The sequence below is a fragment of the Notamacropus eugenii genome, chromosome 3 (genome assembly GCF_028372415.1).
Source record: "Notamacropus eugenii isolate mMacEug1 chromosome 3, mMacEug1.pri_v2, whole genome shotgun sequence".
In the NCBI taxonomy this organism is placed as follows: Eukaryota; Metazoa; Chordata; class Mammalia; order Diprotodontia; family Macropodidae; genus Notamacropus; species Notamacropus eugenii.
Window position 1 is genome coordinate 475,310,648 of NC_092874.1, and position 24,460 is coordinate 475,335,107.

Below are 24,460 nucleotides of genomic sequence, written 5' to 3' on the forward strand. Positions count from 1 at the left end.
CCAGCAAGGGTCACTTTCCTACTTATAGACGGATGAAGAGCCTTTCTGGTTCAAGGACAGTTGAAAGAAAAAAAAACAATAGCACTCTGGTAATGTACCAGAGAGTACGTAAATGCACACTTCAGAGTCTGACTATGCCTGGGAATAGACATAAAATAGGAATACCTAGTTCAAATTCCCCCCACCCCTCCACATCCTGGCTGTGACCCTGGGCAAAGCACTTAAGTTCTCAGTACCCTCAACATCTCACTCAGGTTCTCAGTTGCAGAGTAAGTACTGATATGTATTAGCAGAGGGGATTTCCTCATTGGGAATTCTTGGTGCAAAAGAAATTACAGATGTGGTTAAGAAATTAAATTAAACACAAATAAGTTTGACTTTCAGGGATCTCATACTCATCTACTATTGTTAGAAGAGAGAACGAAAACAAAAATGGAAGCTATGGGTCTCTACCATTGGAAGGGTCTCCACCAGTATGGATGCCTTGGTCTTAACTCATCCTCCTGAAGTAAGATTAATGCATGGTATGGAAAGGGGTCACAGAACGATGGGAAAGATGGATTCAGAGCTGAACGGACCTTGGAAGTCATGGACTCCACTCCTTTGCCTTACAGATGAGCAAACTGAGTTCTAAAGAGATTATATGCAAAAAAGGTCCTGCAATGCTTGTGCTTTCTCACTGAAATACTAGCAATTATAATAATGATTATTATAATAACAGTAAAAATTTCAAATATTGTTTTGAGTTTTGCAAAGTTCATGCTGTCAGCTTGGTGACCCTTGTTTAATTTGGCTCTTTTCAAGAAAGTTGAAGTTGGAGGTGGAGCCCAAGGAATCACCCCTGTAATATACCTGATAGCTTCTACACCAGCCTTTCCTAGGGAGGGAAAGCACACTGCTTCAGAAGCAGCTCCTCCATTTTGGAGATGGCGACGATAATAATGAGAAACAACACAGCAGAGCCAATGGACAGCCAACTTCAGAGTCAAGAAGACCTGGGTTTGAGTCACTTAATCTCTAAAAGTCCCAGGCAGCTCTCCAGGATTATCAGTTACATACAAGAAATAACATAGTTGGTGGAGGGAGTTTTCAGAGTGGTATTGGTATTGGTATTGGTATTGGTATCTCTGATACCAATGAACTCAAAGAATCATAAATTCAGAGATAGGATGGACCTCAGAGGCCGTTCATCCAACGTTATAATTTTATAGGGAGTAAACTGAAGTCCATAGAGACCCAGAGAGGTTAAATGGTCACATAGGTAGGAAGCGTCAGAGGCAGGGTTTGATTCCAGATTCTTACTGCATTTTCCATTATATCATACATGTCCTCTCACTTCATTAAATGAAATGACTTTGCAAAATTGTATCAAAAACATTCTGTAGTAGAAATATATAAATAAATGTGAGCTGAAAAAGGGCTTTGCATTTTAAGTAACAGAAATAACTGACCACAGGCATGAGAAAACTTCCATTGCATATCATTCCAGACATGGGGTGGGATGCTTATCCTGCGCCATCTTTGCCAGTGGATTTCTCTTTGAAGTTCATTAGCATATTATTAACATATGCATGCCAAGTGGATTGGATTTGATTTTTCACCATTTCTGTGGAAGGCCACATCTTCATGCAGGCTTTATTGGGGACCAAAGGAATCTATGGAATTACACAATGAGTGTAATGGAAATGAATGTGCAGATGAAGGATCTGACTTTAGAAGTTTCCTCTGCCACTTACAGGTTATGCACTATTAGGCATCTCACTTCCTCCTTCTTTGCCTCAACTTCCTCATTTGTAAAGCCATAGGATTGAACTAGAGATACTCAAGAGTCCCTGCTAGCTCTAAGTCACTGCTTCAATGACTGCATTCAGATCTTATTTATTTTTAGAATTCTCTTCTGTTTCACTTTATTTTCAGTTCCAAATTTTTTCCCTCTTCCCTCCATTGAAAAGGCAAGAAAAACAAAACCTATTACAAACACAGAGTCAAACAAAACACATTCCTGCATGAGCCATGTTCCAAATAGCATACCTCAGTCTGCCCTGTGAGTCCCTTGCTTCCCTCTCTGGAGGTGGACAATATGTTTCATCCTGGGTGCTCTGGAACTGTGGTTGGTCATTGTGTTGATCAGAAGTCCTTGGACTCTCCAAGTTGTCTTTAGAGCATGGTTATATGTGTTGTTCTCCCAGTTTTGCTCAATTTCCTCTGCCTCTCTTTGTTCAAGTCAATCTAGATTTCTATGAAACCACCCTGCTCATCATTTCTATAGCACAATAGTATTCTATCATGTCATATACTGCAACTTATTCAGGCATTCCCTAATTGAGGGGCATCCCTTTAATTTTCAGTTCTTTGCCATCATAAAAAAGGCTGATCTAAATATTTTGTATTTATAGGTCCCTTTTTACACTTTGATCTCTTCAGCGCACAGACCTAGGCATGATATTTCTGGGTCAAAGACGATGCACCATTGAATAGTTTTGGGGTCTGTTTCCATCTTGTTCTCTGCAAGGGTTGGAGTGGTTTAAACTCCACCAACAGTGAAGCTCTTAGGGCCCCAGATACCACCATCCAATCATCAGAAATCCTCTTCTTGCCTTGTTTTTAACGACTAACATCAATACTTGTCACTTTTTGAAATTTCCTGGTATTATTTTCCTTTTAAAAAAATTATTCACTTCTTTTTTTTCTTTCTTCCTACATAAATGGATGAGATCATTCTTGTTTCTTAGCCTTAACTGACTTGGCCCATTGGAAGAAATGGACTGACCCAGAACAGAGGCAGCCTAGCTTAGGGATCAGAAAGGATCTGAGTTCAAGTCTCAGTGCTGACTTATGCTAACCTAACTCTGTGATCCTGACCAAGTCACTTAACCTCAGAGAGCCGCAGGCCACATTTCTAAGACTGGAAGTTACAGATGAGATGACAATCTGCATTGGAAGAGGATTTTTCTATGCTTGGAGATTTCCAAAGAGATGAAATCACCTGCCTGAAACAAACATACAAAACACACGTAGCAAAAATATACAGAAATTGAATGGATCTCAAAGAGACGATCATTGAAAGACAAGTTTTCAAGTTAATTTTTTTTTTGGTATTTCTAAAGAGAAGTTAAAGATTATATTAGAAAAATACCCTGAGGGTCCATGGATGTGTGTATGCGTGTATATTTGTGTGTGTATCTACTAGATAGTGTATATTACATAGATAGCATATATATGTGTATATTATATGCAATAATCTATATATTAACATATATTTGTGTATATGTGCATGTATATCTTTATATTACAGTATTTCTGATGGCTCAATAGAAATGCATTTTAGATATTGTATCCTAAGCCTGTGGATATTTATAGTGATCAAATATGAACTTTATCTTTACAATCACAAAAAATACCCTGCTTTCAACTCTGGAAGAAATTGTATTTTGTGGGTGATGAAAGTAGGGGATACATGAGGATGGGAAGGGGGTTGGAGCAGGAGGAATGAATGCCTCAACCAAAAGATCCTTGACTCTGTTCTGGGGCTCATTTGTAGGCACATGGCTCTCCGGGCCCCTAAAACGAGGGCGATAAAGCCCACGTAGCCAGATTGCTCAGTCTCTTTTAATTTTCAGGCATGAAAAGAGGAATAGCTGAGGAAATATGTATTGGTCCAGCCCTTCCTGGCTCAAATCGTATCTTTGTAACCCCTGGGCTTAGAACGAGATATGCTACCTCTGTGATTTCCATTTCTATTTATTAAATCATAAAAGTTTATGGACCTACAGATAGGGAATGTCTGTATAAATATTCATACCGGAACTGGCCAAACTCTGCTGTTGGCTGACTTGAGTGGACCTCTGGTTTGCATCAGAGGGGGCTGCCCTGGGGCCTCTGAGGCAGAAATTGGCTTCCGGGGGAGAATTCTTGATATCCTAACTTGCAAGGTACGCTCACGGCCTTCCCAGGGGAGTGTCAGATAGACATGAAGTAGGAGCACTTAGCACAGTCCCTGGCATAGAGTCAGTGCTTAATTAATATTGATTCATGGATCGATGCTCATTGTTTGCTTATGAACTTGCCTAATAGTATGTCAGTTGGCTATCTGTTTGAAAACTAATGATTTTTTCCCTTTTCTTTCATTCTCTGCTTCATCCCTTTCTTCCTCTCTGTTTCTTCTCCAAATTGCTGCTTCCTCCCTTGCTACAACCAGCTTGAATTCCAGGTCAGTACTTTCTGCTGTCTTATTGTTTTCTAAATGCTTGTCCTTCCTGAGCTCAGCTTGTGGCTCCAGCTTGTTTTTAATGCATTTTTGTAATGTTTTCTTCTGGCCGTTGTTTTTCCCTCATCTCGTCTCCATCATATGAGTGTGCAGAATTCTAGGGGAAAACAAACCTTTGGATTCTTCCTTTGGATTTGCTCCTTCTACACGATGTTCTTGTTTTTGTGACTGTTGTGATAAGAGATGATAAGGGAGCACATTCCTCCGAAGGAAAAGGACAATGAAACATGGCGCCCTGCGAAAGGAATGCTGCCTTCTAAATTTAATTCAAAAGAACAAAAGATTTGGCAGTGCCACTGAGACTTAAGAGCTCAATTTAATAGCTCCAGCCATTCAGACCTTTCGCTTAATAAATCACAGTGTTTTGAAAGATTTATAATACTTTTTTAAAAAGTCACTTTTGAAAATTATCAGTGTGTTGGTAACATATTGTACACACATGTTATTTCCTGCCATTGTTTGGGTTTTAACTTTTTAGCTTAGTTTTTATTAGTCATCTGATAATTTTTAATTATTGAAGCTGTAGCACATGGGGGCAACCTTCAAAATGGGTTCAGGGTTAGTTACATGAACCTGATATGGCTCAACACAATGTATAGCGTGTCATGGAAGGGTCTTCACGCTCAGCCCAGGCAGGCTCCTGTTTTTAAACTTCTGAAGACAGAGGACTCAGGTCAACATCATGTTCTTTCTCAGGTCAAGCAAGGCTAGGTACTAGTTTCTGAGATATGCAATATTTTTCTGTGATCTTATCGAATGTAATTATGAATTTCCTCTCTTTCCCTATACCACTTTCCATGTAGAATTGTAAGCTTTGTGTGGACATGTGGACAAGGGTTACTTTTTTTGTCTTTGGATCCCTAATGTTTCACAAAACACTTAATCAGTTTTGACTGAACTGGCTTTTGCCAGTAGTCCTAGGTCAGTGGTGTTTTGAAATCTGTGTAAGATTCAGAAAGCTCCAGCTATCAGAAGCTAGCGAAGGTATCTTCACCAGCCATGATTTGTTTCTGACTTTTTCAGAACTCTGTTGAATGCTTGGCCCTTTTGCCTTTCTGGCACATACCCATGGGGGCTCTTGAAGGTCTTTCTCATGAAGGTAATTAAAAAAAAACCAAATCAAAAAAGCTTCCCATCTTTTATGCTAAAGTTGCCCCTTCCCTGAAACTCAGGGCAGTTATAAAAGGGATAGGTTACCACTTTTCTTTCCCTGATACCCCTTCCTCAAGTGGGCACTAACTGACCAGCTTCAAGCCAACGATGATAGAAAGAGCAAATTGTCTTGCCTTTTAGTCTGTTTCATTCAAAGCCTGAACCAGAGAAGGGTCCCCACAGCCAATGGCCAAGCTGAGTTTTACCAGGTCTTGTTGAACTTATGTGAGGCAAAGACACACTCAGAGAGAATAAGGAGGGGAGAAAGAAAACATTCAAGAGGGTCTTACCTTCCACATTCTCCAGACCTCTGCTCGAGGTTTTGGATTGGCTTGGTTTGCCCCTGCCTGCCTCTTTTTTCTCTTTCTTGTTTTGCATTTTTTTCCTTTGCTGAACTTAGTTCCTTTTTTTTTTTGTGCTTCCAGGTACTTTCTTCCCTAAGTCCAGGAACATCTTTCTCTCACACACCTCAGACCTTTGGATCTGGGCTCAGTCAATGGAACACCATATTGTTTGGGTGTGGTGGTTTGTGCAAAGGGAAGAAGTGAGGGAGAATGAATGGATTTCCTGGTTTTCCAAAGGATGGGAATGTCTGTGGGATCAGTTAGTTGTTCAGCAGAGATTTATTAAGTGACTACAAAATGCCAGACACTGTGCTAAGGGCTAAGTCAGATTAGAATAGAGGTGATGCCTAGTTAGAGATAGTTAGCGTGCCCTGCATGGTTTAGTATGAGCAGGACTGGATATAGAGTCAGAGAAGCTGTATTTAAATCCCAATTTTGTCCCTTGTTTGACATTAGGTGAGTCACTTGACGTCTCTGAGCCTCTGTTTCCTCAACGTTGACCTCTAAGGTCCCTCGCAGTTATATTTCTGTGGTTAATTGGCACATCTGTTTGGGGAAGGGCTGCACTTATGTCATCTGGTGGACAGGTATTAGCTGGTCATCTTGGAAGGAGAAAGGCCAATGACTTTCCAGGGCTCAGTTGGGCTTTGACAGTTACCCAGAGTGACAGGAAAGAGAGAATATAACCTTTTAAGCAAATATCAGATCCCCAGTCAGTGTGTTTTTGTTATGTGACTTCTAGTCACCTTTTGCATAATTAGGTGTTTGTTTTTGACATGGTTTCCTGCCCCCCCCCCCCCCCCATTCTGAAATCTTGCTGGCAAAAGAGTTTAGGCCTGAATCGAGCTCTTTTCTGTCAAGAACCTTCCTGCCCCTCCCCGCCCCCCATGCTCGCTTATACTTACATACTTAGTTAAAAAAAGAAAAACCCAAACCTAAGCACATGTGTCAGGTTGCACACGCAGTCTTCTCAATCTGTTTTGTGTTTCCGTCGTCCTTTTTTCTCCTCCCATGCCTTTGGCAAATTTCATTTATAGCAGAAAAGTCAGACAAAAGCCAAGGTGGTAAGTGCCTGAGATAATCTGCCCTGTTGGAAGGCCCATCTCTCCACATCCATCCCCTTCACAGACATGAATAGAGTAGAGGAATAGCTGGGTCACTTCCTCAGTGGGCTTATGTGATTGATGGCAGAGGAGCTTATGGGGTGGAACTGATCTAGACAATTGTGGATGGTAATTAGCAGTAAAAATGGATCCTGGGAGAGCTGGCTCCTCCCCACCTCCGCCTCCGCCTCCCCTAGTGGCTCTTCTCACATGTGTAGTCCATATTTCGGGCAGAGTCTGTATATGGACGGCCACATGCCTCCTTCACGTGCGAACCTGCCTTTGTTGCAAGCGATGCCTGGCAACACACTTTAGCACCCTGTTAGAGAATGACTTCAAAACCTTCCCTCTCTCTTTCTTTCACCAAAATAAACTCTTTGTTAGGTTTCTCCCAAAGCCAAACGTTGTGTTCACAGCCCCTCATTCCTCTGGTAAAAGATGAAGTCAGTCTTCATGGAGTTGTACACCCAAAGGAAGCATGGAGAGTTCCCTGCCTGGGGTACCCTAGCCTGCTGAGTCCTCCTTTGCTAGGGACAGTTTTCCTGCATAAACTGGTTCTCCATTTCTGGCAGGATCATGAGGAGAAGATGGGCCCAGGGCCCTCATGGCACTGCTAGATGGGTGGCCACTGAGTCTAGGTGTTAAGAAAAGAGCAAGGTAGGCCAGGGCCACCCTGGCTTTCTACTAGATATCAGGAAACTCCAGAAAAATGAGGTGTTGGGGACAAGCAGGATCAGAGAACTTAGAGATGGGAGGTACCATAACGTCCATCTAGCCATTTATATGAGTGTGTGTGTGTGTACATGCACATACCTGTACACACACACTCGCATACACATATGTATCATATACATGTAATGTTATTGCTTCTTTTAATTTTATATCATCTGCATTTCCTGGTGCATCCCTATCTTCTCCCAGAAACCCATAGCTTAGAAGAAAAAAATGATAACAGAGGAAAAAAAGAACAATTCAGCAAAACTAGCCAAGGCATCAAGGTCTGACAGAATCTGGGTTGGTGCACTTGAGAGGAGAGAGTGGGGAGGAGGAAAGAGGGAGAAAGGTAAGGAAGGAGGGAGGGGAGAGAGAGAAAGGGAGAGGGAGAGAGGGAAGGAGGATAAAGAAGGGAAGGAGAGAGGGGAAAGGAAGAAAGGAAGGAAAGGTTAGGGGCAGAGAACAGAGGGAGGGCTTGGGAACTAAGGAGAGAGGGGAGAAGGAAGAAGGGAGGGAATGTAGGAAGGGCACAGGAAGGGAAGGAGGGAGGAGATGGGAGGAAGAGGGAAGGAAGGAGGAAGGGGCTTCTCTTCCTTCTTTGAACTCATCTTGGTCAGGATAATATCATGCCGTTCAGTTTCAATCCAACTGTTTTATAATTGTTCTTTTCACGTACACCATTGTGGTTGTGTGCGTGTGCTTGTGTGTGTGTGTGTGTGTGTGTGTGTGTGTGTGTGTGATTCTATGTGTGAGTGTATGATTATGTGTTCAAGTCCATGATTGTGTGGATGTGTGTGTTTTGATTTCATCGTTGTAAGGAAATTCCATAGCGAATACTCTTTCTACCAATACAAATGGACACCTCTTCTGTAATTGACCTGCTCAGGATCATCAGCCAGCACTGGTCAGAGTCAGAGTTGCTTTGCCGTGCTGACTTTCATGGTTTATATACACATACATGAGTGTATGCGTTCATATAGATACACATACATAAAGCATATTAAATATACACACATAAATACACAGTTATGTATACATATATCATACGAGATATATCATACACAATTGTTCCATATAATATAGATTACATATACATATAATTGTGCATGTGTATATATTATATATAATTAATTATATATAAATATACAGTAAAAATATCATAAACTTATATGTACGTACATACACACATATATGTGTGTCTGTCTGTCTGTATCACATATGGATGAAGGAAGTTGTCTGAAGGTCAGAAAAGCATTTCCCTCCTAAAAATTGCTTCTTAACGGCTGCTGCTATTTTTGGTGAAATGTCAGAAAAGTTTGTAGCGAAGCCCAACTGGGGAAAGCCAAAAATTTGATGATTTTGCTGTGGGTGCAAATATTTTCTTAGGGGTGGAAAGACTTGTTTCCCCTGATTTACAGGGAAAGGCATCACAGAGGGATCGAGTCTATATTTAGAGCAGAAGTGGGATCTTTGCTGGGGATCAGGGGAGCCAGGAGCCAGCTCTCAGCTGGCTGGTTTGTTCCCATCCAGGATCGTTCCAAAGGGACTCGTGATGGAAGCCACATTGTTCAGGTTCCCTTTGATGTCTAGTAGCAACGGGGTAATTCTTCTGTCTGCCCAGCACCAGCTCTCAGGAGAGAGAGGCACTGTTGTGCAGGAGAATGAGTATAGAACTTGGAGTCTCAGGGCTTGAGTGCAAAGCTTACCTGTGACTTTGGGTAAGTGACCTTAGCCCTCTGACCCTCTCTGCAGTCCCTCATTAGCAAAATGAGGGTGTTGGGCTAAATAGCTTCCAAAGGCCCATGGACTGTGGTCCATAAATAGAATTCTACTTGCCTTTTTATTTTTATACTTTTAAAAGTTACATAGTAACACATTCAAGATGGACATCCTGTCTACTCCCTCCTTGACCAGATGTTCTAGGTACTTGTGAATGATAGAGAAGGTTGAGTGAACAGAGAGAAAAGTTCTGTTCCTTTCCCTCAAAACAACTCCATTGATTGGTTCCAGGGTGACGTTATGGATGAGATTTTCTTTAAAAAGTGACAACCTGAAGGGAGCCAAATACACTGGAGAGATTTTGGATCAGAGGACCACAGATGTCATCTGTCTGTCATTTACTACAGCTGTGACCTTAGGGAAATCACTTCTCTGGGCTTTGGTTTGGTTTCCCCATGATTTCCCCCAACGAGGCATGAGGTTGAGTGACTTCTAATATCTCTTTCTTGCTCCTACCTGGACTTTCCATTTCCCAAGGGTCAGTCCCTTAACAATCATTGCATTAAAATGTCAGGAGAAAATTTCCACCCCAGATGCTGAGACTGAAGTATGAGTTCTTAAGAGGGTGACTAGTTGTTTTCACTTCTTTCTCCTGTTAGCCACTACTAGCTGGGTGACACTGGACACACAGCTCTGAGTCTTTTTCTCCTCCTCTGTAAAATGGGGATAATAACAATATAAAATCACCTAAGAGAATGTAGGTAAACTGTGACTTGCAAGCCTTAAAGTCTAATGTAAATGTAAGATATTATTATTATAATATTGGTTATTCCTCTTTCGATTAGCACAATTTTCAGAGAGGCAGAGTGAAGTCGTGGACCATGAACCAGTCCTGGGGGTCAGGAAGACTTGGTTCCCAGATACAGCAGGAGACCCTGGCAGGAGATATGATATTTTGTGCCCCAGGCAATCTAATTGGGATTCAAAATTACCAAGGAGCTGCCCATCAGCATGAAAGGAGGGCGTCTCTACTTTGGTCACCCTCCACACCGAGACAATCACAGGTCCGGATATGTATCATGTGTAAATATCAGTGGGTTGTTGCCCTACGTTCTTGAAGAGGACCAAAATGACGTCATCATGATAAAGTGAAGCTTTAATGTGTACAACTGTGGTTGATCAGACCAATATGAGCTTGGAATGCTCTACCACAGATTAGGCACAGATAGTCCGTGTGATTATTTGGGGTGGATGTCCCAAATTTGTGCTTCCTGCATTTACTTTGTGCTGTCTTAATTCTGCTTTCCTCAAAGAGCACAGCACCCTTTCTGATGTGGGCATGCCATGCTGAGCCATCCTGTGCCAGTGTCTCCCATGTTGCACAGTCAAATCCAGAGTTTTTGAGAGAGACCTTGAGAGTGTCCTTGTAGTGCTTCTTCGAACCACCATGTGATTGCCTGCCCCATGCGAGTTCTCCATGAAATAGTCTTTTTGGCAAGAGTACGTTTTGCATTCAAACAACATGGCCAGCCCATCAGAGTTGCACTCTGAAGCATAGTTTGAATACTAGGCAGTTTAGTTCGATAAAGGATCTCAGTGTCTGGTACCTTATCCTGCCAGTGATCTTTAGAATTTTCCTAAGACAGTTCAAATGGAATAATTAAATATCAATGAATGGCCAGTCCACAGAGAAGGCACTTTGGACATTTCTTTGCAGCCTGCCTAGAATCCTTTTAAAAATACCTTCTTGGCATGATTATAAATCACCTTCCAGAAAAATAGGATCTTGTTTCCTTTCACCTCTCCGGTTTTCTTATGAAATGTGAATTCTGTCACTTCATTACCAACAAGGCTGGTTCGTATTGTGGCCAGTTGCCTCTGAATAATGCCACACACTTTCTTCCTTACTATATTAAATAGCTAGAAATTTCCACACTGAATAATGGTGAGCTGTTGAGTATTCTCATTCATTGATTCGGAAGTCAGTTAAGCAGCATTTATTAAGCATTTACTGTTTGCCAGTCACCATTCTAAGTGCTAGGGACAGAAAGGCAAAAACAGTGGGTACCCATAAAGAACTTACATTCCTTGTAATGAAATGGAGAATGACTATGTATAAGCACCTGGGAAAACACAAGATCTCTACAGAGGAAGGGGGGTGGGCCAGTCTGAGAGGGGAAGTTATGAGAACCTGGAAAGATGAGGAAAGACTTCCTCCAGAACATCGTATTTTAGCTGAGCCTTAAAGGAAGCCAGGAAAGCCAAGGAGCAACAGTGATGAGGGAGAGTATCCCAGGCACAAAGGGCAAGAGAGGAGGGATGGGGGGGGTCTTATCCAAGGAGTTTCAGATACGCCGGTGTGGATGGAATATAAAGTGATTGAAGGAGACCTAAGTTCGGAACAACTGGGAAGGTTGGGGCAGACAGGTTATGAAGATCTTCAGAAGCCTAAGGGAGGATTTTAAACTGGAGCCTGGAGGGAAGGGAATGCTTGGAGCTCACTGAGACCTGTTCTAATTTTGACTTCTGCAAAATTAACTTGGCATCAATGTGGAGGATGGATCAAAGAGGAGGGAAAGACTTAACAAAGGGAGAGCAGTAAGAAGGCTGCTGCAGTATTCCTGGGGAAAGGGAATAAGGACCTGAATGAGAGTTGTAAAGGGAGCCTTGAAAAGAGATGCTGTGAAGATAGAAACCACAAGATGTGTTGGCTATGTGGCCTCAGGGGGAGGGGTGGGGGGGAGGGAGGGGGAGAGAGAGAGAGAGAGAGAGACAGAGAGACAGAGAGAGAGAGAGACAGAGACAGAGAGACAGAGAGAGAGACAGAGAGACAGACAGAGACACACACACAAACACACATAGAGAGGGAAAATAGATGTAAGCACTGGAGATACAAATACAAGCAACAAGGAGCTTACATTGAAATGGGGAATGACAACACAAAAAGGGCCATAGGAAAGCAAGGGGAGGCGGATCTATGTCAACTTCTCCATTAGAGCATGTGCTCCTTGAGGCCTGGAACTATCTTTGACACTTCTCTCCCCAAATCCTTAGCACTTAGTACTTTGCCAGGCTCATGGTGGTGTAGTTATTCAATCATTTCTGTCTTGTCTGACTTTTCATGGCCCCATATGCCATTTTCTTGCAAAGATACTGGAGAGGTTTGCCATTTCTTTCTCCAGTGAATTAAGGCAAATAGAAGTCAAGTGCCTTGCCCAAGACCACACAACTAGTGAGTGTCTGAGGCTGAATTTGAATTCAGGTCTTCCTGTCTCCATACCTAGCAGTCTAGCCACTGAACCACTCAGCTATCTCTGCCAGGCCTGGAAAAGAATTTAATAAGTGTTTGTTGACTCACTCAGGAGGGAACCTTCCTGCTCCTTTATGGAAAAGAAAAACAACTAACAAACTCATCAGATATGGTGACCCTCTCTGATGGTGGATCTAATACTTTTTCCTAGTAACCCGTTGCCTCTGCTGTGAGGAGGAGGTGTGTTTCATTATTGGTTCCGTGGAATGCCTCCAACTTTTACATCGAGCTGCTGAGAGAACTGTGTTATACAAGTGCCCACCTGGAGGTCAACTTCATCATTTTTGGAGATCAGAATACTGCCCCACCTCCTCCCAGGACCAAATGAGATTATGTAGTTGTAAAGCACTTAGCCTTGTCCCTGGCATATAGTAGGTGACTAATAAATACTCATTCCCTTCCCTTCCCTTTGAATAGTGGCATCCATATTATGGATGAAGAATATGGTAGGGTGGACAGGCAACCAAGATTCCATGGAGCAGCCTCCACATCTGGCATTTACGAGCCCTGGGTTCGTCTAGGAGGAAGTCACATAATGTCTCAGTCTCCTTCCCTTTAAATGTGGATTATAGATCCTGCCACACATGGTTATTGGGGGACTCCAATGAAACCACCTTCGTGAAGAGCTTTGCCAACTATAAGATTTGGTATAAATGCTCATAATTATTGTGACTTCATGACTCCTTCTGGAATCTTGAAACAGTATTTAATGTGCTATAGTATCCCCTCTCCTATTTATCTTATAATCAATCCACACATTTTGTTAAGTGCTTACAGTATGTCAGTCAAATCAGCAAGTATCTATTAAAGCCCTACTGTATGCCAGATGTTGTGTTAAGTGGCCTAAACACTGGGGATACAAAAAGAAGGGGAAAATCACAAGGAACTCTTATTCTATTGGAGTAATCAACATGTAAATGCTTTGAGACTGACCAGATACTTGGAGAGTGCATAAAAGAACTGTAGAAGGAAAGGTGCTTAGGGTGGAGGTCCGGCTGGGACAGCCCTCTTTCAGAAATTAGTGCTTGAGTTGGATCTTGAAGGAAGCCAGGTAAAACTAAGAGGTAGAGGGGAAGAGGAAGACTCCAGGCGTGGGTCAGAGCCAGTGAGGAGGAGATGGAAGATGAAGAGATGTGAGGGAGAAGCAACAAACAAGCCAGTATAGATGGATTGTAGAGTAGTTAGGGGCTGAGTATTGCATAGACTTCATTGAGATATGTGAGGTGACCTGGAAGAGAATTTTAAATTTAACACCATAGCCTTCTGTTGCTCTGTAAAATATCAGTCTGATGGTTCCAAGGGCAGTGGGAGGTGCTATTCAGAGATAATCACTGTGGAGAATATCATTATGATAATTAGTGGTGAGAGATTCCTTCAGTATTTGAGTGATGCTCTGAATAGAGGGAGCTCAGTGATGGTGAGAAGATGCCCAACTGGCAGACAGTTGCTGGATCTTTTGATCGTGAGCTGGTGTTGATTCTTACCCTTCTAAACTTGAAGAGTTGGTCTTTATAAAAAGAATGGTGGTCTAGAAGCATAGATTATAGATTTTCTGCCCACATTCCTATTTCCATCCATCTGTAGAACCCCTTCGCTTCAGGCTGTCCAAACCATTGTGGATTGTCAGAGTGATTCTTGAAAACTTGGAAAGGAAGCTGTCTTCCTCTCAAGGAAAAGCATGCTGATGCCATTGAGGGCAAGGGAATTGAGGCAGATGGGTCGGAAACCCTAAAGAGGCAAAGAGGATTCCAAAGGGAGCTGAGATGGAAGGCTTTCTGTTCCCAGATCTCGTCTCCTACCTTTGAACATCTCTGTCCCTAAAGAGGAGTGGAAGTGTGGCCGTTGACATATATTTCAAAGTCTGAAAAACAAAGCTGAACTCTCTATCGATACGTGTCTACTGATAAAGAGTCACAGGGACCCAGCGAGCTCTGAGGATGTCTCTTAAAATGGAGACAAGGGCGGCGCCCACTTTGTAGCACTCATGAGGCTCAAACAAGATAATATTAGAATAGAAGTGCTTAGTGCAATGCCTGGCACCCGGGTGCTACAGAAAAGCTTATTCCTTTCCCCTCCCCCTTCCAAAATCATCATCTTATAGACACGTGAAATGAGATCCAGGGTAGTCAAAGGACTTGCCCACCCCATGGGTGTGAAGTGTCAGAGGCAGGACCTGAGACTCCAGAACCAGCGATGTTTTCACCGTCTCCATTATGTGCATATACACACATGCATCATATGTATGCATGTATGTATGTATGTACACATGTTTATATTAATACTTATACACATATACACACAAATCCATATTCATATGACATATCATAGATGTGCATAGGCTCACATATATACATAGTTATATAGAAAATCATACATGTATGTATCTGTACATATTCATATGCATAATTATATTTATAGCTAATATGTGTAGGTAGCACTAGAAATCTATATCTTTACTTTTCTAAAACAATCCAACTTTCATTAATTTTCAAGAGAAATGGAAGGGAAAGAGAAAGAATGAGCATTTATTAAGTGTATACTGTGTGCCAGGCAGTGTGCTCAAAGAAAGCAAAGACATTCCTTGCCTTCAAAGAACTTACATTCTAATTGAAAAGATAAATGCAGAAGTATCTAGGAATATATATCAAGATCTATAATGACTACTTGTAAGGTGAGATCCGTAGATCTAAGGCATAAGGAAAATCAGTCTGGCAGCTGAGTTAAGGGTAAAGTAGAATGAGGAGTGACATGAGGTGATTATTAGTCCAGGTGAGACTATCAGGGCCTGAGTTAGGGGTGTGGCTGTCTGATTGGAGAGAAGTGATGTATATCAGAGATGTTGAAACGGTAAAACAACAATGTTTGATAATAGATCAGACATCTAGGGTGAGAGTGAGGAGTCAAGGATGACTCTAAAGTTGTGATCCCTGGTGACCGAGAGGATGCTAGTGTCCTCAATATTACTAGGAGATTTTGGAATAGTGAAAGATTTTAGGGAAAAGATGAGTTCTGTTTTGGATGCGTTGAGTTTGAGATGTCCAAAAGAAAGTTAAATGATTTGGAACTGGAGCTCAGGAGGGAGCCTAGAACTGAATCTATACAACTAGAAATCATCTTCATGGAGAGGTAAATTGAACCCACTGGGAATAATGAGATCACCAAATGATATGTCATAGATGTAAAACATAAGAGGGTCCTAATATTGCTTGGTTTAATATTGCTTTCTGACTTTGTCCTATTATTATAACATACATTCAAACTGCAACCTTCCTCTCACCCCCAGCCCAGATGAGCCTTTGCTCATCAAATCTTTAATCTCCTTAAAATAAAGAATGTTTTCTCACTGTCTACTTGTACATCTTAAATAACAGATTACACTTCTTTGTGTGGAAAATATGATGAGGTTTAGGTTAGTAATACTAATTAGACCAATTTAAAACTTTTTGAATACTATAAATGAAAGTATAGTTGGGGAAGCTAAGTAGTGCAGTGACTAGAGCCCCAGCCCTGGAGTCGGGAGGACCTGAGTTCAAATCTGGTCTCAGACACTTGACACTTCTTAGCTGTGTGACCTTGGGCAAGTCACTTAATCCCAATTGCCCTGCCTTCCCCCCTCATAAAAAAGAAAGTATAGTTATTAATGAATGGTTCTATTTTCAATCTGAATGGAAGCCTTCCCAAAAGTGGTGTCCCAGGAACATTTTTATCAATATTTATGGTAAAGGCATTGATCATGTACAGGGCAAAGTCGAAGATAACACGAAGCTAGGAAGACTAGATAGTCTATTGGATGACATAGTATGGATACTTAGTATAGAATGATGGGCTGAGTCTGATATGATGAACATCAATAAAGGGAAATAAAAAGGATTATATAGATTCAAAGCCTAACTTCAGAAGGATAAGGTGGGATGTATGTGACTAGATCATTTCCTCAGAAAAGATGAGTTTTTGTTTTGTTTTGAAAGCATATTGCAATCTTAATATTAGGTGACTCATGTAGTCTGACTCCATAGTGTCCAAAGCAAAGGCCCATCTTTTTAAAACAGTGATAATCTTCTAGGGATGTTGTATTACTATAATTCAGGAAATATTTGTATCTCAGGAATTCAAATTGAGAATAATCAGATCCTCAGTTGATTGGCACATGGTAGACATGAATCATCGTGACTACCACGAATTGCCCAAGAGCAGTGACATAAACAATGCTATTAGCGAGATTCATATCTGAAAAGTAGATGGTTTGGTCATGTGGTAGGAGTGAGAGAAAGGATAGGCTGAGGACAGGTTACCTGCTGCATTGATGGTCACACAATGTCAGAGGGATGAGATGAAGCCCCACTCCCCCTTCAGATGGTTGGACTCTCTGTGGGGAATTTATGGGAGAACATGGACAAGAATGGGACAGGCATGGGTCGGTGGCTGCCTGTATCACTGGAGAAAGTCTTCCTATTCAGAAGATAATAGATCATTATCCATGATCATTGTCTATTGAATGTTTTTCCTTATGCACCTGTCTGTCCTTCTATGGATCTCTCTGCATATCTATCTATCTACTGATGGGTAAGCACTACATACTCTTCATCCAATTGAACAATGTAGCCTGGCTCATAGACATTTCTCATCTCGTGTATCGTTTCAGATGATGTGTTAGGCCAAACACTTTCACATGACTATGGATTCATTTAGGAATTTCTGAATTGTTCCAGGACCTGATGCAACCAACAAGAGGTCATCTTTAAATTGGGGTATCTGGAGGACCATGGCCAACCAGAGAATCTTTCAGTATTTGGACTCTGGGTTGGAGATAATCCATGAGAGTTAGAACTTGGCAAGCACATCTCACTCTTTCCCTCCTCCTTGATATGAATAATCTAATTATAAGATCTTAAAGCAAAGTTATTTTTAAGAATTACAGTGATAATATATATACAATATATGTATGTATGTGCATATATACATATATTATATATATATGTATATGCAGAGGAGAGACTTGATTTGAGGAGAAATCTTTCAAGGCCGGTGCTTCTCCCCACTCAAATAATTTTAAATAGTTAGGACCCACAGTAAGTTGTATGAGTATGAAGATGTGATCTATTGTGGAATATCAGTTGTACCTCTTTCTGAATAATATCCGCAGGAAACATATTATCCCATTGCTCTGTGTGCAGTTTATTCTCTTTAAAATATGTAAAGAGAGAAAAATTGACTTGATAGAACAGTCATTAATTAATATTTTCTTGGCAGCCTCTTGTGGGTCCAATTTCCCATCTTTCATATTCCTTGAGAGTAGCTTTCTCAATGCCATAATCTTGTACTCTCTACCACTGAAGAAGTATTGGGTGGTAAGAAAATAGAAGCAGTGAAGGAAGTCTCGCAGTCTTAGAAAGGAAGAGGAGGAGAGGGCAACCCCCCAAAGAAGCTTACACAGAACCAGAAGTCACTGGGCACATTTCAGATGGTGGCTGCGCCAGAGAACTTTCTGTTGGCCTTTGGTTGATATGATAGTTTTTAGACTGGAGAATTGTATACTGATTAATCTCCATTCTACAACTCTCAAGATTGTACAATCATTATCATCACATCTACTTCCTCCTCCTTACCCTTCTTCTCCTTTTCCCCCTTCTCTTTCTTCTCCTTTTTCTCCTCCTTCTCTACCTCCTTTTTCTCCTCTTCCTCCTCACACAAGCAAGGTGATTTTATTTTCTGTCAATGATGCTACGTGAAATCTTCTGTGTAGTTTTACCATTCCATTTCTTGAACATTTGTGATGTTGAAATATATAGTTTTCATTTAAAAGTGTATTGATGTCATTGGCTTTATTTACATTTTATTTATTTATATTTTCCAATATGTTCCTCTTCCTCCACCTCCTGGAGAACTATTCCCAATAACAATCAATAAAAACAAAAGGAACGTTTTGAAATATTGTGCAGTGTCATGGCACTCCGGTACACCTGTTCTGGAGCTCAAAGGCTTCAAATCAAATGCTGCCTCTTACACTTACTGTAACACATTGAATAAGTCACCTTACCTTTCTCTGACTCCGTTTCCTCAGCTGTAAAAGAAAGACATTAGACTAGATGGCTTTTGAGTACCATTCAACTGCAGATCTATGATTCTCTGATTTGAGAAGTCAGACATCATATGTAGTCAGATATTTTATGCACAGAGTCCCCACCTCTGCAAACAAGTGGAGGAGATGCTTTTTAAATATCTCTTCTCTGGTAATATGGGTTTGGTCATTATAATTTCACAGCATTCATTTCGGTTGTCCTGGTATTATTCAGTCTAGTTGCACTGTTCTTGTCATAATGGGTATTACTTTTCTGGTGATTTATTCTTTGCTTTGCATCAGTTCATGTAAATCCTTTCATATTTCTCTGTACCTATCATAGAGCATCATACTCATTGTTTTATATAAAGAAGTTGGTAGCATCTTGAATAAAATGTTAGATAGTAGATTCAACAATTTGTAGATAACTGGAAGGCTTATTTCTATTCAGGGACATGAAAACTCATTAATGTCTTTAATGTCATTGGTGGACTTGATATGGCAAGGGAGAACTCTCTGGAATTTATTTAGATTTCCAAATAGTCTTTGATAACGGTTCCATCAAAGCCAGATAAAACAAACTTATGTTACCATAGAATCAGAGGTGGGGGATTCTTTGTCAACAAAAGAGAATTGGCTTCAAGACAAAACCAAGGGTTAAGTAAACCAACACTTCTTTGGATAGAAAAGTGCTAACAGTTGAGGTACTCCAGGGACTGGAACAGAAGCTGATTTTTTTTCAGGATTGTCATAAATGATCTTGAAGGCAGAGAAATCTCCCAATTAAAGCTCATCAGAGGCTTGGAATGCTGAACTCAGTGAGGATAAACTCCAGGCAAAGCTCACAAAGACCTTTGGGAATAGGCAGGAAAGTGGCAGATAAGGATCAGCCAACATGGGGATCACTTCAGGCTAGAGGACTGAAGATTGATGCTCATAACAAATGGAAGAAGGAATGAAAAGGGTGGACTGCAACTGACCAGTGATTGGAATGTTAGAATTAGGTGGCAGTTTTAGGGCTTCAGTTCATACTTCCCTATGTACATGCTATGTTCTTCCAGTTAAATGGAAGGTCCTTGAGGGCAGGGACAGTTTCATTTTTATCTTTGTCAGAATATCTAGTACAGTGACCAGCACATAGAATGAAGTTAATGTTTGTGGAACTTGGTTTTTTCAGTGTGGATAGCTGAGCTGCAAAGCAAAAAGAATAGCTCTTTCCCTTTTCAATACCCTTAAACTATTCTTCCTCTTATCCTTGCTTCACTCTTTCATTTTCCTTTGTCAGTGGAGACAAAAAAACCCCGCTTCTTAGTTCTTAAATATAGCCATTTACTTAGAAGTAAAGCAAAGAAATAGCATCAAAGGTACTCATATATAAAAGCAGATGCAAGGATGATAAAGAAATCACAATCTCCGTGTCAGTTTACAATCATATTGTGAACGTGGTTCCCAGTAAACTCAGGTCCACTCTCTGAGTATAGCAAACCATCCAGCCTGCCTTTCACTCATTAGGATGTAAAACCCATCTTTCCATTAGAGCAGCAGCTATGTCTGAAAGGTTTCAGCTCTTTCACCTAGTCTCAACTCTAGGTGGTGCTGAAGAACAGCTACTGGAAAGCCAATGTTTATTCAACCAATCAGGAGCTTTCCACTTAAGCCTTGTCAGCTGATTGGTCCAGTGAGTTGGTATCTTCAAGTAGCTCCAATAAACTGCTTTTGACTCCCCTGTGAAACCTCCTCATATGCTAATTCTTTGGTCTTTTTACCACACCAGCTTCAGCCTAGATTTAAACCTGGATGGTTTAAATCTAAGTTTCCTGGTACTCAGTAACTCATCCTCACCACATTTTCCCCTATGAAATGAATAGTCCTGATCTAATCATCTCTCAATCTCCAAATAATTAATGTCATTTCTTATGTTTTTTTTTAGTTTTAAAACTTAAAATAGTTGCATGCAAATCAGCTCAGGGACCATAATGCCCTGAAGATTTTTGCTATTAATATTCTCACATCACATTTTGTGTCCATGAAACTGTTTTTTTCATATTCATATTTTCCAGTTTTGATAACAAATGTTCTTTCTCTGCTGCTTTAAGCCATCCAACTTCTCACATAAAAATGAAGTATCACTGTACCTTTTTTTTTTTACAATATGATTTAAATCTTTATATGTTCATTTTTGGTCCCAAACCACGAAAATCCATCTGACAACTATGTTTCTTTACACAGGTTTACCAGAATTTATTAAACTAAAATTATTTTCCTACTTCTTTCAGGCATTAAACTGTTCTCATCTATAAAAGAGGCAATATCTTACATCCCTTACTAGTTGATATTACTTTTTCTTTACAAAAATACTTTTCTTCCCCCAAATCCCCTTCAAAACTAAACTGCCCCATACAAAAAAAGCAACATGTTCAAGGAAAGGTAGCTGGAAGGCATCGTGGTGCCTTACATAAAAGTGCGTGCAAGGCAAATAAAAGGTAGTTTCGATGGGCATATACAGGCACCTTAGGGGTGGAGAAATCAAGAAAGCTTTATGGAGGACATGACACTTCAGCAGGATCTTGAGGGAAACTTGGGCGTCCAAGAGTGGAGGTGAGGAATGAGACCATTTCAAGCACAGGAGAGATGAGAAAAGGGAAATGAGTTACTATCTGCAAAGGGTTTTGCAAATTTCCAAATTCTATATAAGTATTAATTATTGTCAATACGATTATTGCGTGAGAAACAACAAAAGACTGTTTTGGCTGGACCAAGCAGCAGGTGGGATTGAGCATTTATTGTGTAACAAGACTCAGCCTGCCTCGTTAAATCCAGTTCACACACAAGTCAAGGAATCATCCCCTTGATATTATTGGTCTTTTTTTAGAATGAAGGACAAACAAGAGTAAGAAAGGGAGGAAGGGATCAGGTTGTGAAGAAGTGTAAATGCCGAATACTGGGGTTTACATTTGCACCTAGAGATAATATGGAGCCAGGAGAGTTTATTGACATGGTCAAATTGTAGCTCTAGAAAAATCATTGTGGCATCTAAGTGGAAAGCAGAGAGGCTTGTGGCAAGGGGACCCGGTAGAAAGCTATTGCAGTACTCTGAGAACTGGTGATGGGCTGACCTGAGGTCGGTGAGGAAATGGAGAGAAGGGGACAGAACTGAGAGAGGTTGTGTAGAGTGAGGGTGGGGGACCTCACAACCAAAACCCAAGATCTTGTGTCAATGGAAATGGGGGAGGAGGGAAAGGAGAGCTGGACTGACCTACATTGTGAGGGGTGATGATTTCCTAAAGATCCTATAACCATGGGGCTAGAACTTGGGTCATCTAACTCCTAGCATAATAATCTTTCCTCTTTATCAAGCTTCCTCCCCTCAAATGGTTGTTTTGAGACCTGAGTTCAAATCCTGCCTCATACACTGACCTGGGTGTGTGACCTTGGGCAAGTCACTTGACAGTCTCTTGTTCAGTACAATGGGATATTAACAACCTCTACCTCACAGGTAAGTTAGTGACAATCAAATGAGTTGATGCATGTAAAACATTTTGTAAACTCAAAAGCGTACATGCACACACACACACACACATATACACATACATATATAGTGAGCTATTATTGTTATTGCTGTTACCATGTAGTGCCTGTCTCGGGTTCTGAGAGGAGGGGTGTGATGGGAGAAAGTTTTGCTTCTAGTTATTTGTTGACCCCCATGATTTATGCACCATGAAACATGGCAGCTATGGGCAGTGTTCAGATGCACAAGCCCTGCTCAGCATGGATCGAACCTGCTACCCTCCACCCGTGCATGTCTGCATCGGAGGCGATGGGCTAATCTAATTGAGGCTGGCACCTGTTGAGGCCACTTTTTGCCTCAGAGTCTTCTTCTCAATCCCTCCTGTAGCTCCCTGAGCCATGAATGACTGTTTGTTCTCTCTTAGACCCCTTAGATGAAGAACATATGTCAGAGCAAGTGGAATGTGCACTTTGACCTTCAGCCACGCTTCTGTTTGGGCCCCCACTGGGGAATGACTTTCACTTATAAAAAAGGGGCCTTTTTTCTTTACTGACACTTGTGGTAGTGAATTAACAAGGCTGTGCCCTCCCCCATCCCCCGTGTGCCTCTTCTTGGGCTTGGAGTATGAGTATACGTGTAAATACATCCCTCCTTTTCTCTGGATACACATACACACACACATATATACATATACATACACACATGTGCAAACATATACATACACACCATACACATATGAACATGCCTCTGTGTATGTGTGTATCATATATAGTCAACAAGCATTTATTAAAAATTTCCTATGCATCATTACTATATATATATGTATATATATATAAAACTTGGTCCATTCAAGATAAAAACATAATAGATGAAAGGCAGCCAAAGAGGGGAAACCTTAGACATCTATTCTACCTCTGTATTTATATTTCTACCCGTATCTGTATTGGTAGCTATATAAATAATTTATTTATATATATATACATGCAGTTATAGCTGTATTATCTCTATGTACATGTCTATCTTATGCATACCTGTATTTGTGTCTCGATTGATGCATATCTGTATTTAGAACACCTGTATCTAAAATTATATGGAGAGGACCTCTCCATCTCATGTCTACTTCTGTCTCACCTATGTCTTTGTTTTACGTCTACAGCTCTACCTCATGATTATATGTATATTTCTAATGCTATATCATCTCTCTATCTCATGTATATCTTGTCCCTATCTATGCTTTATCTATACTGACATTGGCATTGATGTCATATCTATATTTGGTTATATCCTTTATAGTTTTTTTTCTTTGCTAGGAAACATAATATTTTTTAAAGGAAACAACAAATAATTAATAGGGATTTGAAAATAAGCTAAGGAAATAAAAAGAAAGCACCAATGAGTTCAGTTTACTGGGCCTAGATGAACTATGTCCTAAGATACAGTTAATTAATAGATATGATTTCTGAGCGACTGTCAACAATCTCCGAATGCCTTAGAGAACGGCAGAGGTGTCACACGCACAGAGAGAGGCAAATGTTGGAACTGAGTGGGACCAGCAAACTGTGAGTCAGTGAGGCTGGTTTGGGCAAGATATTGGGAAATGTCATGAAATGGATGGTTAGTGAACTCTTAGAAAGGAAAGTGATGCTCATTAAAAGCCATCGTGGCTTCATCAAGAAAAGGTCGGTCACTCTAGACTAATCTTATGTCCTCATTCATGAAGTTACCGGATTGGTAGATCATGAGAATGCTGTCAGTATAATTCCCCTGTATTTTAGTATGTCATCTAGAAATATCGATCACAAGCTGCATGATCGAGTGGCTGGTAGTAATTCAGGAACATGTGGGCCTTAGCTTCATCTTAGATACATATTGGTTACATGAGGCTGACTGGACAAGTCTCTTAACATCTGAGTGCCCTAAGGAACCCTCTAAGACTGTTCTCAAATTGTGGCTGATCTGCACTGGTAGACAGTTTTCCTCACCTAGAAATGACAGGTCTGTGGTGGACAGAACCTGGCAGCAACAAAAAACTTCATCAGACATGACATTTATCTCATATTTCACACTTTGCAAAATGCTTCACAAACATAATCTTGCATGAAACTCACAGTAATACTGAAAGGTGAAGGCATGGGTCTCATTATCCCCATTTTCTCCTGAGCAGAAACAGAATCTTGTAGAAGTGATATGACCTAGGGGTCATATCACTTGAACCCAGAGTTTGGTGACTTCAAGGCTAGCACTCTTTTCAGTATGCCAAACTAGCTTCCTGATGTTATCTTTAT

At 40.8% G+C, this 24,460-nt stretch overlaps 1 protein-coding gene across 6 annotated transcripts in view; it reads left to right on the top strand.

The window, feature by feature from the left end:
* ERC2 (ELKS/RAB6-interacting/CAST family member 2) overlaps positions 1-24,460 on the top strand; it is a 1,010,504-nt gene that overhangs the window by 435,059 nt on the left and 550,985 nt on the right. The gene's annotated exons all lie outside the window — the stretch shown is intronic.